Raw genomic sequence first — 16,679 nt, 5'->3', positions numbered from 1 at the left:
AAGCCAGACAAGGACACCAGAAGAAAAGAAAATTACAGGCCAGTATCCCTGATGCACATGGATGTGAAAATCCTCAACAAAATATTAGCAAACCAAATTCAACAATACATTAAAAGGATTATACATAATAATCAAGTGGGATTTAATCCAGGGATTTAAGGATGGCTCAACATCTACAAATCAATCAATATGATACACCACATTAACGTAATGAAGGATAAAAATATGATCATCTTAATAGACGCAGAGAAAGCATTTGACAAAATTCAACATCCATTTGCGATTAAAAAAAGAAAACCTCTCAACAAAGTAGGTATAGAGGGGATATACTCAACATAATAGAGGCCATATATGACAAGCCCACAGCTAACATCATCCAGATTAGAGAAGAATAAGTGAAATTATTTGTTTGCATATGACATCTTCTTATATGTAGAAAACCCTAAAGACTTATTTAAAAACGGTTAGAATAAACAAATTCAGTAAAGTTTGCAGGATACAAAATCAATATGCAAAAAATCGGTTGCATTTTTATACCCTAACAGCAAACTAACAGAAAGAGAAATTAAGAAAGCATGCTACAAACTACAAATACACCTACTACTGTATGAATAGCATTTTGAGTGCTTCTTAAGGGCAAAAACGAAACTTGAAGCAAAATAAAATCTCGTGTTCATCATGCAGTTAGTTTTAAAAAATGTACCATCCCAACAACAGAAAAACATAAACTCTTTATCCACTGAAGAGATATATACTCATATGTATTCCATGGAGTAATTCTCTTCAGATGAGGTATTTGTAAAATCTCTCTCATTACTGACAGTGCGGATGTGCTGACATCCTCAGGATGTTTCACTGAGATTCAAACTCACTGTATCCCATCTCCAGAGTCTCTTCTTTGATAAGCTGCATTTCCCCCCTTTTGTATTATCCATGATGTTAGTAAGGTTAGAACTAAAACAGACTTAATTACAGTACATTTCAAATAAGTTACTGAATATAGTTCTTTGTTCAGTCAACTGTGATTGCCCATGAAAATTACAGGAGTGTTTAAAAACAAGATGAATAGGAGTCTATTAAATTATGTCTGGGACCAAAGCTTTTCTTATATGGGAATTTATGAGATAACTTATATTTGGAGAATTGATTACAATTCTAGGAAAGTGAACTTTGTTCTGCCATATGGGTCTCAAAATGGCAATACCTGAAAACCTGAGATTTACAAGTACAGTATGGAATCCCCCCTTATCTACGTGGGATGTGTTCCAAGACCCCCCAGCGGATGCCTAAAACCATGAATAGTAGTGAACTCTAGATATACTATGCTTTTTCCTATACATACACACCTAGGATAAAGTTTAATTTATAAATTAGGCACAGTAAGAGATTAACAACAACTAATAATAAAATAGAGCAATAATAATATACTGTAATAAAAGTTAGGTGAATGTGGTCTCTCTCTCAAAATATTGTACAAATTTAATGCCTTTTCCATCTTAACTAAGCACTGTGGCCGTAAAACTAGCATGAATTTGTTTATCTCGCAAAGTAAAACTGAGGATAAGGGGGACCACTGTGTATATTGTACCTGTTCGTTTTTTTTTTAACATCTTTATTGGAGTATGATTGCTTTACAGTGGTGTGTTAGTTTCTGCTTTATAACAAAGTAAACCAGTTATACATACAGATGTTCCCATATCTCTTCCTTCTTGCGTCTCCCTCCCTCCCACCCTCCCTATCCCACCCCTCTAGGTGGTCACAAACCACCTAGCTGATCTCCCTGTGCTATGCGGCTACTTCCCACTAGCTATCTATTTTACATTTGGTAGTGTATCTATGTCCATGCCACTCTCTCACTTTGTCCCAGCTTACCCTTCCCCCTCCCCATATCCTCAAGTCCATTCTCTAGTAGGTCTGTGTCTTTATTCCTGTCTTACCCCTAGGTTCTTCATGACATTTTTTTCCCCTTAAATTCCATATATATGTGTTAGCATACGGTATTTGTTTTTCTCTTTCTGACTTACTTCACTCTGTATGACAGACTCTAGGTCCATCCACCTCACTACAAATAACTCAATTTTGTTTCTTTTTAAAAAATACGGAACACTTCACGAATTTGCGTGTCATCCTTGCGCAGGGGCCATGCTAATCTTCTCTGTATCGTTCCAATTTTAGTGTATGTGCTGCCGAAGCGAGCACTGCCTGTTCATTTTGAAACAAAGAATTGCTTCTATAAGAGCCAAGCAAAGAAAGATCAAAGTAAATTTATGAGACCTAACCACAGGTTCAGCCAAGATCAAGAGAGGATATCCTTTGACTCACTTTTGTCCACATTCCTCAAGGCATCAATTTAAACCTTACTTTCTTTCATAAGGTTCTTTTCTCCAAACCTTTTCTTTTTCCTAGTTGTCTGCTGCTAATTAGACAAATTGATACTGATACAAAGAGCATATATTATGTAACATATAATACAGAGCTACTTGGCTATAGAGCTACTTGGTAGAAAATGTTCTGTTTCTCAAGTTCATTATGCTATATTAATTTACTAATCTAAAAAAAATCTGTAGAGCAGTCTTGCAGACCTTCTGTTTTTACATTTATAATTAGCTAAGTAGAGAGAAGTTCTATTGTTTTTAGAAATAATCATTTTATGAGTTAAGCACATCAAATTCACGACAGGTTGCCTCTCATGGAAAGAGAGAAATGAGACAAAGATGGGGTGGGGAGAGGACAAAGGGTAATTTAGCTTTATATAGTCATGTTTTATTACTTTTATTTAAATTTTTTAAATTTGTAATTTCTCAGAATAAAAATTTTTAAAAACTGTGTAGGAACTCATATATACTCCTCATCACCACCAACCAATCTCCTTTCTATAGGCTGTATAGGAAATCACAATGTGCAGAGTTTCCAATGGGGAAAGGCCAGTTACTTTCTCCCACACATCTTTAAAGTCCCAATTATCCAATAAGCCACTGAGAAAATACCCAAACGCTCTCTGAGGTAGTCCAAACCAGATTCTCACTAACTTCTCAAAAGACCCACATAGGCACATATTATTATTGTTAACTGGTATCTCTGAGGTCCAGAATCCACTTCTACCTGAGTAATGACATCTTCATATAGACATCTTACAGCATGAACACTCTGGCATAATTCATCTTATATTCTCAGACATGAAATATTATTTTCATCTGGGGAGATTTCTATAACTATCAGAATCTTGATAGAACTCTCAAAGCTACAAGAATATAATCAGTGATAAAATCATAAAACATTAAGTCTATTTGTTCTTCAGTAGTGAGAGACTGATCATACAAATAGACAATGACCAGATCATATACAACTCTGACACACAGTCTCTTTGGAGGGCAAACAACCTGGGAAGTCAAATCACAATCTCTGTAGCAATCACTTCAGAAGTTAGGATTTGGTCAATGACTGCCAGCTTCCTTTTTTTTTCTTTTTTTCCCCTCCACAGCCCACCACACACTTTCAACTCAGCACCAACCAGAGAAAGACCAATATGCTTCCCAAACCAATTACCTAAGATGATTGGCTTCTAGCTAGCATTTCAGCTTCCCCATGCCAAACAGTCTCCAATCAGCGTATCTTTTCTCTTTTTCACCATAAAACTTGCCCACTCCCATGTGAATCTGCCAAATGCAAGTGATGGTGGTAATTTTCTTGTTACCAATTGTTATTCAATTTCTTTGAATTTATAGCCTGTTTGTTCTCATTCTGGGTGGTCTTTATTTCCGAAGTAGTGCAAAATTCATGCAAAAAGAAAACTAACATTATGAGCATTTTATTCTAATCCGGTTAAGATCACACTTCAATCTGGCTGTTAGCTATTGTTCTGTTTGCCAATCAGCTCACCAGAAACAATTTATTTCTTTTGATAAACGGTTTTTCATCACTTGAAAGACAAATCTGGAATTCTACTTCAATATTTGATGTTTCAGACTCACACGGGTAATAGTTTCTTTCTTGAGAACTGTGATCACTTGAAAATAATAACCTAAGAAAAGACTGTGCTATATTTTAGAAAAACAATAATGCTGGTGGTATAACTTAGAATAGTGCAGTAAAATATCTGCTGTCAGTCTGTGAATATATCTGCAGAAAATATCAGAGGGTGATTCCTAAATTTTGTTGATATTGAAATGATAAATCAGAGCAACCTACAAAGAGTTATGAAAATTTACCTGTAGTAAATTGAAGTTGTTTTGGGTATATCGTGAGTTTACAGCCACAATGGCATAACTAATGTGAGTAGGAATTTTAATGACTTTATAAAAAAAAGGTTAAGAATGAAAAATCAAGAGCATTATATTTTCAATCACATCTTTGAGATTTGGTAAAAATGTAATTACTTAAGGAAGTAAAACAAAACTCCAAAATGTTCTCAGTTCTTTGTGTGATATTATACACCTGAAAAAAAATTTCAAAATATTTGTTAGAGGAATGAAGTATGATATGTAGGAAGTAGTGTTTATAGTAAACATATTGAAGTTTTACCGTAAATTATTTGCTATGACAGAGGAGCTTCCACAAATTATTAGAACAGAAGTTTTATCAAATGTTTTTTTAAACCACAAGTGGCCAGAGAACTGAATAATTTACTGACTTCAATTTTTATTTATCTTTTTTAAACTTCTATTATGTGCTATTCCAGGAAGTTGTTCTAGAGAGCTTCGGAGTAGAACTCTAGAACTCTAGGCTTTCTCCTATACAGTTTACAATTTGAATTTTAATGTCATTATTTTGAGAAAATATTCCTATATTATTAAAAAAATAAATAGCCCCTTCAGAAATAAGTTCATCTGAAATTCCATTACTAACTCTTAGGAGCAGAGTAATCTGAATAAGCATTTCTACTAAATATTTCTACTAAGATTCACTGCCCTATCTGACAAACCCATTTCTTTCAGTTGCGTTCATTATCTTGATAGCTTCGTCTAAGTGTTGAATATTGCTGAACAAAAGACCACAGCCTCAACGGTAGGACAGCAGTAGCTCCAATTAGGAGACAAAAGATTGATTTATGGTTCACATTTGAAAGGAGTGCTGTTATTCCAGAAGATGATCTCTGTATTATATGAAGTGATATACCATTTTAAAGAACTAATCCCATTTGGTTGAAAATCGTGAACCATGACCTGAATTATAGAGGAATAAATCTGTAAAATAAATCTAGTTGCTAGGCTGCTATATGCTACCATTGGGTCCTTCCTGAAAATGCTAATTAATGATGACTACCAGAACATACCCAGATATGTACTATGTCAGAAAATTCTAGTAAATTCATATTTCGTCACACAATTCTCCTATATGATTGGCTACACTAAGACTGGGCATTCATACATAGACAAAGCCTATTATAATGGGCAAAGTGACCACGTCATTCCTTGAACGCATAACTAACTTCTAGTCTACTTCCGTATCCACTGTTCTTCCGTATCTGAGGTTCCACATCCAAGGATTCAACCAACCCATGGATTGTGTGGTACTGTACTATTTACTGTTGAAAAAAATCTGTGTACAAGTGGACCCATGCAGTCCAAACAGGTTTTGTTCAAGGGTCAACCGTACAGGCATACCTTGGAGATACTGCAGCTTCGGTTTCAGACCACTATAATAAAATGAATATCACAATAAAGTGAGTCACACAAATTTTTTGGTTTCTAAGTGCATATGAAAGTTATGTTTACACTATACTGTACAGTCTACTAAGTATGCAATAGCCTTATATCTAAAAGATCCATGTACACACCTAAATTAAACAACACTTTTTTGCTAAGGAATGCTAACCATCATCTGAGCCTTCAGCAAGTCATAATCTTTTTGCTGGCAGAGGGTCCTGCCTCCACGTTAGTGGCTGCTGACTGATCAGGGTGGTGGTTGCTGAAGGCTGGCGGGGGCCATGGCAATTTCTTAAAATAAGACAACAATGAAGTTTGCTGCCCTGATTGACTCATCCTTTCGTGAATGATTTCTCTGTAGCATACAATGCTGCTTGACAGCATTTTACCCACAGGAGAACTTCTTTCAAATGTGGAGTCAATCCTCTCGAACCCTGACACTGCTTTCTCAACTAAGTTTACGTAATATTCTAAATCCTTTGTTGTCATTTCAACAGTCTTCACAACATCATCACCAGGAGTAGATTCCATCTCAAGAAATCACTTTCATTGCTCATCCATAAGAAGCAACTCCTCATCTGTTAAAGTTTTATCATGATAGCAGCAATTCAGTCACATCTTCAGGATCCACTTCTAATTCTGGTTCTCTTGCTATTTCCTGCAGAGAAATTCATTTCTAGCTTTTGATTTAAAGTGAGAGACATGTAACTCTTCCTTTCACTCGAACACTTAGAGGCCACTGTATGGTTAATAATTGGCTGAACTTCAATATTGTCTCAGGGAATAGGGAGGACTGAGGAGAGGGAAAGGGGTGGGGGAATGGCCTGTTGGTGAAGCAGTCAGAACACACACGTTTATTGATTAAGTTTGCCATCTTATATGAGCACAGTTCATGACGCCCCCAAACTATTGCAACAGTAACATCAAAGATTTACCGATCACAGATCACCACAAAAAATACAACAAGGAAAAAGTTTGAAATATTGTTAGAATTACCAAAATGTGCCAGAGACATGAAGTGAGCATATGCTGTTGGAAAGATGGCACTGATGGACTTGCTCAATGTGCAGTTGCCACGAACCTTCAATTTGTAAAAAATGCAGCATCTGCAAAGTACAACAAAGCTAAGGACAATAAAATGAGCTATGCGTGTATGAGAAGCCAGTCTAATAATTTAATGAAAAATGATAACATCCAATAATACTTGAATAAAAGATTATCAGCAGAAATATTTAACTTAAAAAATTAAACCTTTAAATACCACTGGTCTGTCTTAGTTCAAACCAAATTGTCTGTAGGATCATGTGATATGCCAGTTAGTATGCTTTTCTTATTCAGGTGCAAATATCACAAAAATCACATTTTTGCAAATGTCCAATATTCCAAAGATTGATTGCTGATGTCTTTTTTTCACTAAATCCTTATAAAATATACTGCCTCTATAAAAGACTCTAGGTAGAAATAAGAATCAACAGTGAAATAAATTCCATTAACACATTTTTATAGAAATAAGTTTAGTGACGGCCTTCAAAAGCCCCATGTGGAGAGGTGGTAAACTATCTTTTAAAGCCCACACTGGGGGGCTTCCCTAGTGACGCAGTGGTTAAGAATCCAATGCAGGGGACACTGGTTTGAGCCCTGGTCTGGGAGGATCCCACATGCCGCGGAGCAACTAAGCCCGTGCACCACAACTACTGAGCCTGAGCTCTAGAGCCCACGAGCCACAACTACTGAAGCCTGCGTGCCTAGAGCCTGTGCTCTGCAACAAGAGAAGCCACTGCAATGAGAAACCCGCGCACCGCAATGAAGAATAGCCCCCGCTCGCTGCAACTACAGAAAGCCCAGGAACAGCAACAAAGACCCAACACAGCCAAAAATAAACAAATAAATAAAATAAAATTTAAAAACTATGTATTTCTGGGCTTCCCTGGGTGGCGCAGTGGTTGAAAGTCCGCCTGCCGATGCAGGGGACGTGGGTTCGTGCCCCGGTCTGGGAGGATCCCACATGCCGCGGAGCAGCTAGGCCCGTGAGCCATGGCCGCTGAGCCTGTGCGTCCGGAGCCTGTGCTCTGCAACGTGAGAGGCCACAACAGTGAGAGGCCCACATACCGAAAAAAAAAAAAAAATTGTATTTCTTTTCAAACTAAATAAGACACTGAAGGATATATTATATAGGCCAGCACTCATACAATGTTTATTTATATTTTTCTTCATAGTTTTTAATCTCAACTGAAAAATTATACCTGACATCACTGTTTTAATCTATAAACATTATACTCTCATCTTTATTAAAACACTTCACTTTCTTCCTTTTAAAGTTATCCTTATCATTCATGTCCATATACCCATTTGTAATATAAATTACAACTACCTGTAATTCATTTTATACCAGAAATCTTGGTAACTTTTATCTTTTTGTGACCACGTCACGCATCTTGTGGGATCTTAGTTCCCCAACTAGTGTTCGTACCTGGGCCCCCTGCAGTGGAAGTGTGGAATCCAAACCACTGGACAGCCAGGGAATTCCCAGTAACTTTTTAAATCAACTCATCATATTAGAAAATCTTCACAATACATTCAGATAATAATTCATACATTTGTAAATATGGATCGTTTGTTTTTAATCTCTAAAATGAGTAAAATTCTCTTATATCTCAGGACATATATAAGGTAAAATAATATTGGAACACACTTCTCAAAAAGTAGTATTTAATTCTTATGGAATGAATCCCCCAAATAATGCATCTCCATATTCAACTGTAATATGGTATACAGAAACACATGAAAATGCTGTGACAGAAACTATTAATGATTTGCCTAAAACAAATACTTGCAAAACAAACCCTGCCCCTTCCTTTGAAGGTCTAACATTTGTTTAAATTGTATGCTTGGGGCTTTTAGTTATGACTAATCACTTCATACATACCATTTTCCCTATGATCTTCTTTGTTCCACAGGACTATCTTTTAGTTAATCAAAAAATATTTTTACAGTTATAGATTTAAAGAGAAACTGGGCATAAAGCAGAGTTTATCATCACCCCCCCACAACCACATACACACAGTTTCCCCTATTGTTACATTAGTATGGTACATTTCTTACAATTTATGAACTAATATTGAAACGTTATTAAGCAGTCCATGGCTTAATTTGGATTTCCTTAGCTTTCACATAATGGCCTCTTTCTGTTCCAGTATCCCATTTAGGATACCACTTACATTTAGTCACCATATCTGTTTAGGCTCCTCTTAGCTCCTTGGTTTCTTTTTAGGATCTTGACAGTTTTGAGTAGTTCTGGTCAGGTAAATTGTAGGCTGCTTCCCTATTAGAATTTTTGTGATGCTTTTCTCATGGTTAGACTGGGATTAAGGACTTTTGTGAAGAAGGTCATAGAGGTTAAGTACCATTTTCATCACATCATATCAAAGGTACATACTATTTATAATGATTTATGACTACTGATGTTGACCTTGATCATCTGGCTGAAGTACTGTTCATCAGATTTCTCCCATAAAGTTACTCTCTGTGTCTCCCTGTTCCCACTTTCCACGCTGTATTCTTTGGAATGAAGTCACTGTACACAGCCCATACTTACGGAGTGGGGAGTTATGCTCCCCTGCATAATTTGGTATTATTCTGTATGAAGAGATTTGTCTCTTCATCTCCATTTATTAATTTACCCAATTATTCATTTATATCAGTACAGACTCACAGATATTTATTTTAAACTGTACTATATTATTTATTTTTTGTTGTTCAAATGTTTCCAGGCTTGCCCATCAAGAGCGCTTTCAGTTTGTTCCTAATGCTTTTTTTTTTTAAAGCCCTTAAATGCTTCAAAAATTTAAAGCATACCCCCATTAATGGGGGGTATTTATTTTTTTTAAAGCCCTTCCTTACTTTCTGCCACTACAAGATGCTCCAGGCTGATACTGTGTATTTTTTGCTCCAATCCTTGAAACACAGACACACAACACACAGAGACATACACACACGTGGGGAGAATGACATGTAAAGATGGAAGAAGACTGAAGTGCTGCAGCTGCAAGCCAAGGAACTCCAAGGATTGCTGGCACACCACCAAAAGCTAGGCATAGGCAAGAAAGGATTCTCCTCTACAGGTCTAGAGCAGCCCCTTAATTTTGACATCTACTGTCCAGTAGTGTGGAAGAATAAATTTCTGTTTTTTGAGCCAAACAGTTCATGGTACTTTGTCATGGAAGCCCTAGGAAACTAATATATTCCCTGAACTTTGCCCCTGCCCTATATGATTTTCCCCAAACAGTAAATGGCACCACATTCACCCAGCTGCTCAAGTTGCTCCCACAAACCTGGGAGTTCTTGATTCTGCTCTTTCTCTCATCCCCACATCTAATTTATCAGGAACTTTTGTTGATTCTATCCCCCAAATATACCCTGAATCCATCCACTTCCATCTCCTCAGCTACCACCAAAGTCCAATGACTATTATTCCTAGCCTACACAAATTACTGCAACAGCCTCTCAATTGGCCTCCCTACTTCAATTCTTACCCTTTTCCAGTCATTCCTCCACATAGCAGCCAGAGTTATCTTCTTAAAATGTAAATATGGGGCTTCCCTGGTGGCGCAGTGGTTGAGAGTCCGCCTGCCGATGCAGGGGACACGGGTTTGTCCCCCGGTCCGGGAAGATCCCACGTGCCGCGGATTGTCTGGGCCCGTGAGCCATGGCCGCTGAGCCTGCGCATCCGGAGCCTGTGCTCCGCAACGGGAGAGGCCACAACAGTGAGAGGCCCGCGTACCGCAAAAAAAAAAAAAAAGTAAATATGATCATGTACTTCTTTGCTTAAGAAAAAAATTCAAACTCCCTATAGGAGTCACAAAGGCCCTATGAGGGTCTGACTTGACTCCCGCCTAGCTTTTCCAACTTTATATCTGGTTACCCTCTTCCTCATCCACAAAGCTTCAGCCACGATGGTGGCTCTCAACTGCCTCATGGCTTTTACCCTTCTGTCTGGACCCCTGTCCCCAACACTCTTCATGTGGTTAGATCTTTCTCAACTCCTTCAAGTCTAATCTTAAATATTTAATACATATATATTTTTGAGATGAATATACGATGAGAATGAGTTCCTTGGTAAATGCAGTTATAGAAACTGTCACTCAGGAAAGAAAAAATATTATTTCCTACCAGTATTCAAATTAAGAAAGTGCTGAATAAAATCACTAATATAATGCAGGTAATTTATTGGTGTTTATATTATATACAAGATCTCTATTAGGTCAGGAGGGAAGGATACTAGTATAGAATCTAAACAAATATTGTACCCTTACAGACTTGGAAAATAGTGGGTCAACTCGTTTTCAGAGACAATTCCCTTATTTGGGCAGAATTAAAGATATCTGGCCCAGAAAATTTTTCCTACTGACAAGAAAAACATTCTTACCTCATTCCTCTTTAGGATTTACTCAATGCCTATAGCCTTTGCTCTAGAATAGAACAAATTAACAATGTATCAGGTATTAACACCATACAGACACAAACTCAATTTTATATTTCAATTGTCTTATTTATCTTCAAAATCCCCTCACTCATAACTTTTCATAGCTGTCTTCCCTAAAGCTAAAAAAATGTATATTCTTCATATATGCCATATTAATCAGGTCTTTCAAACAGAGGGTCTGTTTTATGGGTTGTAAAATCAATCTATGAGTGAACGTTTTTTAAAAATGAATAGAAATATCAGAGTTCATCATTGTAGTAAGTTTCATAAAACTTTGATTTCAGGTTGTATTTGTGTGTGTGTGAGTGCATGTGTGTAGTAAGTCACAATACATCTCTTACTGTGAATTGAAGCGTAGTAAGTCACAATACATCTCTTACTGTGGATTGAAGTTAAAAAAAGATTAAAAGCATTGCTATATATGTCTACCTAAGCAATAATCAGATCATGTCACTCACATGCCTAAAATTCTTCAGTACCTTCCTAATTCACTTAAAATAAAATCTAACCTTACCATGATCTATAAAGGCCCCATACAGTCTGAACTCTGCCTCTCTTTTCAGTGTTATCATATGCCACCTTCCTCTTTACTCACTAATTCCCCAGTAATATCAGTCTCCTTTCAGGTCCTCAAACATGACAAGCTATTTTGTCCTCAGGATCTTTGCATGTGTTCTTTTCTCCTTTGTTATATTATCTGTAAAAAATACTTTAAAATACTTTAGTATACAGTGAGATGGTTTGTTTAAATCTTCTACTGTTTCTCAATAAGGTTAGGGGTGAGATGGGATGATAACAGGTGAGGTGGCATGCTCCCACAAGGAATATTAGAAAGGTCTGTGTGGAGGGGTAGCTTCTGTTACTACAACATAACCTGGGGGTGAGGGTGGGGCTGCCACTGGCATTTGTGGGCAGGATTCAGGGATGCTAAATATCCTGTAACACATAAGATACCCTGCCTCATGAAAAACTGTCTTGCTCAAAATACCAAAAGAACATTCCCCTCACCACCCGTCCCCATTATGACAAACAGCATCCCTAATCTAAGGGCAGTTAGTTAATATTTGAATCACCATAATTCAGGAATATCCATTCCAAGGTATTTGAATTACATACATACATGCACACACACATAAATAACAAAAGCAAAAAATCCTACCCTCTAAATTTTAGAGTTTGGTCTACTCACATTTAATGTAGTTACCAATATGGTTGGATTTACGTCTGTTATTTTGCTATCTGTTTTCTGTACGTCTTACAGCTTTTTAGTTTCTCTATTCTTCTTTTACTGCCTTCTTTTATGTTATACAATTTTGGGGGGTACAATTTTAATTTCTCTTATTTTTAAACTATAATTTTGGATTACATTCTAGTATATTTCTCTTAATTGGTTGCTCTAAAGATTAAACTATGTATCTTACCACAATCTACTTAATGCTAATACTAATTCCGGTAAAACACAGGAACTTGGCTATATAGCTCCATTTTCTTCTCCTTCTTTTGTCCTAGTATTGTTATATATACAATACTTCTATCCATTATAAGCCCAACAAAATTATAATTATTGCTTTATACAATCTTTTTTTTTAAAAATATTTATTTATTGGCTATATTGGGTCTTAGTTGTGGCACACAGGATCTTTCGTTGTGGCACTCAGGCTTCTCTCTAGTTGTGGCACGCGGGCTCCAGAGCTCATGGGCTCTGTAGTTGTGGCACACAGGCTCTCTAGTTGTGGCGTGAGGGCTTAGTTGCCCCGTGGCATGTGGGATCTTAGTGCTCCAACCAGAGACTGATCCAATGTCCCCTGCATTGCAAGACAGATTCTGAACCACTGGACTACCAGGGAAGGCCCAACAATCTTGTATTTTGAAAAGCTACTACTAAAATTAAAGGAAAAAAATGTTTATACTATCTTTTACATTTACCCAAATGGTTACCATTTCTGGTGTTCTTATTCCTGTGTATTTGAGTTATTGTCTGGTGTCATTTCCCTTTATCCTGAAGTACTTCTTTTGGTATATCTTGTAATTTTCTCAGTATTTATCTAAGAGTGTCTTTATTTCACCCTTACAGTATTGCTGAATATGGAAATCTTGACTGACAATGTTTTTCCCCCCCAGCATTCCACTGCCTTCTGGCCTCCACTGAAACAGTTACACATTTTGTTTCCTTTTACACAATGAATCATTTTTCTCTTGCTGCTTTCAAGATTTTCTCTTTGCCTTTGGTTCTCTCAGTAGTTTGATTATGACTAGGATGTATCTAGGCGTGGTTCTCTTTGTGCTTATCTTTTGGGGTCTTGGGTGTTTACTGACCTCCTTAGATCTGCAGATTAATGTTTTTCCATCAAATTTAGAAAGTTTTCAGCCATTATAAGTTCAAATACTTATTTTGCCTCTTTCTCTTCTCTCCTTCTGGAACTCCTCTTACACTTACAGGGGTACGCATTTGATGTCTCACAAGTCTCTACAGTTCTGTTCATTTTCCTTCAGTCTCTTGTTCTCTGTTCTACAGATTGGATACTTTCTCCACCAACTCATTCTTCTGCCATCTCAAACCTTCTGTTACCCATCTACTGAATTTTTATTTTTATTTCAGTATTGTACTTTCCAAATCTAGAATTTCCATCTAGTTCTTTTAGTTAGTTTCTATTTGTTTATTGATTTAATTACTTGAACATATTTATAATACCTGTTTTAAAATCTTTTAACGGCTAAATACAACATCCAAGCATACTCAGAGTTAATTTCTAATGGCTGCTTTTTCTCCTGAGTATGGCTCATAATTTCTTGTTGAAAACTGGAAATTTTTTACATCTTTATTGGAGTATAACTGCTTTACAATGGTGTGTTTCTGCTTTATAACGAAGTGAATCAGCTATACATATACATATATTCCCGAATCTCCTCCTTCCTGCGTCTCCCTCCCATCCTCCCTATCCCACCCCTCTAGATGGTCACAAAGCACTGAGCTGATCTCCCTGTGCTATGTGGCTGCTTCCCACTAGCTATCTATTTTACATTTGGTAGTGTATATATGTCCATGCCACTCTCTCACTTCATCCCAGCTTACCCTTCCCCCTTCCCGTGTTCTCAAGTCCATTCTCTACGTCTGCATCCTTATTCCTCTCCTGCCCATAGGTTCTTCATGACCTTTTTTTTTTTTAAGATTCCATATATATGCGTTAGCATACGCTATTCCTTTTTCTCTTTCTGACTTACTGCACTCTGTATGACAGACTCTAAGTCCATCCACCTCACTACAAATAACTCAATTTCATTTCTTTTTATGGCCGAGTAACATTCCATTGTATATATGTGCCACATCTTCTTTATCCATTCATCTGTTGATGGACACTTAGGTTGCTTCCATGTCCTGGCTATTGTAAACAGAGCTGCAATGAAAACTGTGTTACAGGACTCTTTTTGAATTATGGTTTTCTCAGGGTATATGCCCAGTAGTGGGATTGCTGGGTCATATGGTAGTTCTATTCTTAGTTTTTTAAGTAATCTCCTTACTGTTCTCCATAGTTGCTGCATCAATTTACATTCCCACCAACAGTGTAAGAGGGTTCCCTTTTCTCCAAACCCTCTCCAGCATTTATTGTTTGTAGATTTTTTGATGATGGCTATTCTGACTGCTGTGAGGTGATACCTCATTTTAGTTTTGATTTGCATTTCTCTAATGATTAGTGATGCTGAACATCCTTTCATGTGTTTACTGGCAACCTGTATATCTTCTTTGGAGAAATGTCTATTTAAGTCTTCTGCCCATTTTTGGATTGGGTTGTTTTTTTGATATTGAGCTGCATGAGCTGCTTATAAATTTTGGAGATTAAACCTTTGTCAGTTGCTTCATTTGCAAATATTTTCTCCCATTCTGAGGGTTGTCTTTTCATCTTGCTTATGGTTTCCTTTGCTGTGCAAAAGCTCTTAAGTTTCATTAGGTCCCATTCGTTTATTTTCTTTTTATTTCCATTTCTCTAGGAGGTGGGTCAAAAAGGATCTTGCTGTGATTTATAGCACAGAGTGTTCTGCCTATGTTTTCCTCTAAGACTTTTATAGTGTCTGACCTTACTCTAGGTCTTAATCCATTGTGAGTTTATTTTTGGGTATGGTATTAGGAAGTGTTCTAATTTCATTCTTTTACATGGAGCTGTCCAGTTTTCCCAGCACCACTTACGGAAGAGGCTGTCTTTTCTGTATTGTATATTCTTGCCTTTTTTAAAAAATAAGGTGACCATATGTGCGTGGGTTTATCTCTGGGAATTCTATCCTGTTCCATTGATCTATACTTCTGTTTCTGTGCCAGTACCATACTGTCTTGATTACTGTGGCTTTGTAGTATAGTCTGAAGTCAGGAAGCCTGATTCCTCCAGCTCTGTTTTTCTTTCTCAAGATTGCTTTGACTATTTGGCGTCTTTTGTGTTTCCATACAAATTGTAAAACTTTTTTGTTCTAGATCTATGAAAAATGCCATTGGTAGTTTGATAGGCATTGCATTGAATCTGCAGATTGCTTTGGGTAGTAGAGTCATTTTCACAATGTTGACTCTTCTAATCCAAGAACATGGTATATCTCTCCATCTGTTTGCAACATCTTTAATTTCTTTCACCAGTGTCTTATAGTTTTCTGCATACAGGTCTTTAGTCTCCTTAGGTAGGTTTATTCCTAGGTATTTTATTCTTTTTATTGCAATGGTAAATGGGAGTATCTCCTTAATTTCTCTTTCAGATTTTTCATCATTAGTGTATAGGAATGCAAGAGATTTCTGTGCATTAATTTTGTATCCTGCTACTTTACCAAATTCATTGATTAGCTCTAATAGATTTCTGGTAGCATCTTCAGGATTCTCTATGTATAGTATCATTTCATCTGCAAACAGTGACAGTTTTATTTCTTCTTTTCCAATTTGGATTCCTTTTATTTCTTTTTCATCTCTGATTGCTGTGGCCAGAACTTCCAAAACTATGTTGAGTAACAGTGGTGAGAGTGGACAACCTTGTCTTTTTCCAGATCTTATAGGAAATGGTTTCAGTTTTTCACCATTGAGAATGATATTGGCTGTGGGCTTGTCATATACTGCCTTTATTATATTATATTGAGGTAAGTTCCCTCTATGCCTACTTTCTGGAGGATTTTTATCATAAATGGGTGTTGAATTTTGTTGAAAGCTTTTTTTGCATCTATATGGTTTTTCCCCTTCAATTTGTTAATATGGTGTATCACATTGATTGATTTCTGTACTTTGTAGAATCCTTGCATTCCTGAGATAAACCCCACCTGATCACAGTCTATGATCCTTTTACTGTGCTGTTGGATCCTGTTTGCTAGTATTTTCTTGAGGATTTTTGCATCTATATTCATCAGTGATATTGGCCTGTAGTTTTCTTTCCTTGTGACATCTTTGGTTTTGGTATCAGGGTGATGTTGGCCTCATAGAATGAGTTTGGGAGTGTTCCACCCTCTGCCATATTTTGGAAGAGTTTGAGAAGGACAGGTGTTAGCTCTTCTCTAAATGTTTGAGAGAATTTGCCTGTGAAGCCATCTGG

The 16,679-nt window shown here is 36.9% G+C and overlaps 1 protein-coding gene and 1 non-coding gene across 2 annotated transcripts in view; both read right to left on the bottom strand.

Moving 5' to 3' along the window:
* PPM1E (protein phosphatase, Mg2+/Mn2+ dependent 1E) overlaps positions 1–16,679 on the bottom strand; it is a 189,449-nt gene that overhangs the window by 87,210 nt on the left and 85,560 nt on the right. The gene's annotated exons all lie outside the window — the stretch shown is intronic.
* LOC112408159 (U6 spliceosomal RNA) lies at positions 2,093–2,199 on the bottom strand. The gene has a single exon (XR_003004893.1). It is a non-coding gene; the product is annotated as a U6 spliceosomal RNA (small nuclear RNA).

This window comes from Neophocaena asiaeorientalis, unplaced genomic scaffold (assembly GCF_003031525.2).
Source record: "Neophocaena asiaeorientalis asiaeorientalis breed wild unplaced genomic scaffold, Neophocaena_asiaeorientalis_V1.1 scaffold327, whole genome shotgun sequence".
NCBI classification, from domain to species: domain Eukaryota; kingdom Metazoa; phylum Chordata; class Mammalia; order Artiodactyla; family Phocoenidae; genus Neophocaena; species Neophocaena asiaeorientalis.
The sequence above is the reverse complement of the archived record's forward strand: the minus strand, read 5'-3'. Positions and strand labels throughout refer to the sequence as shown.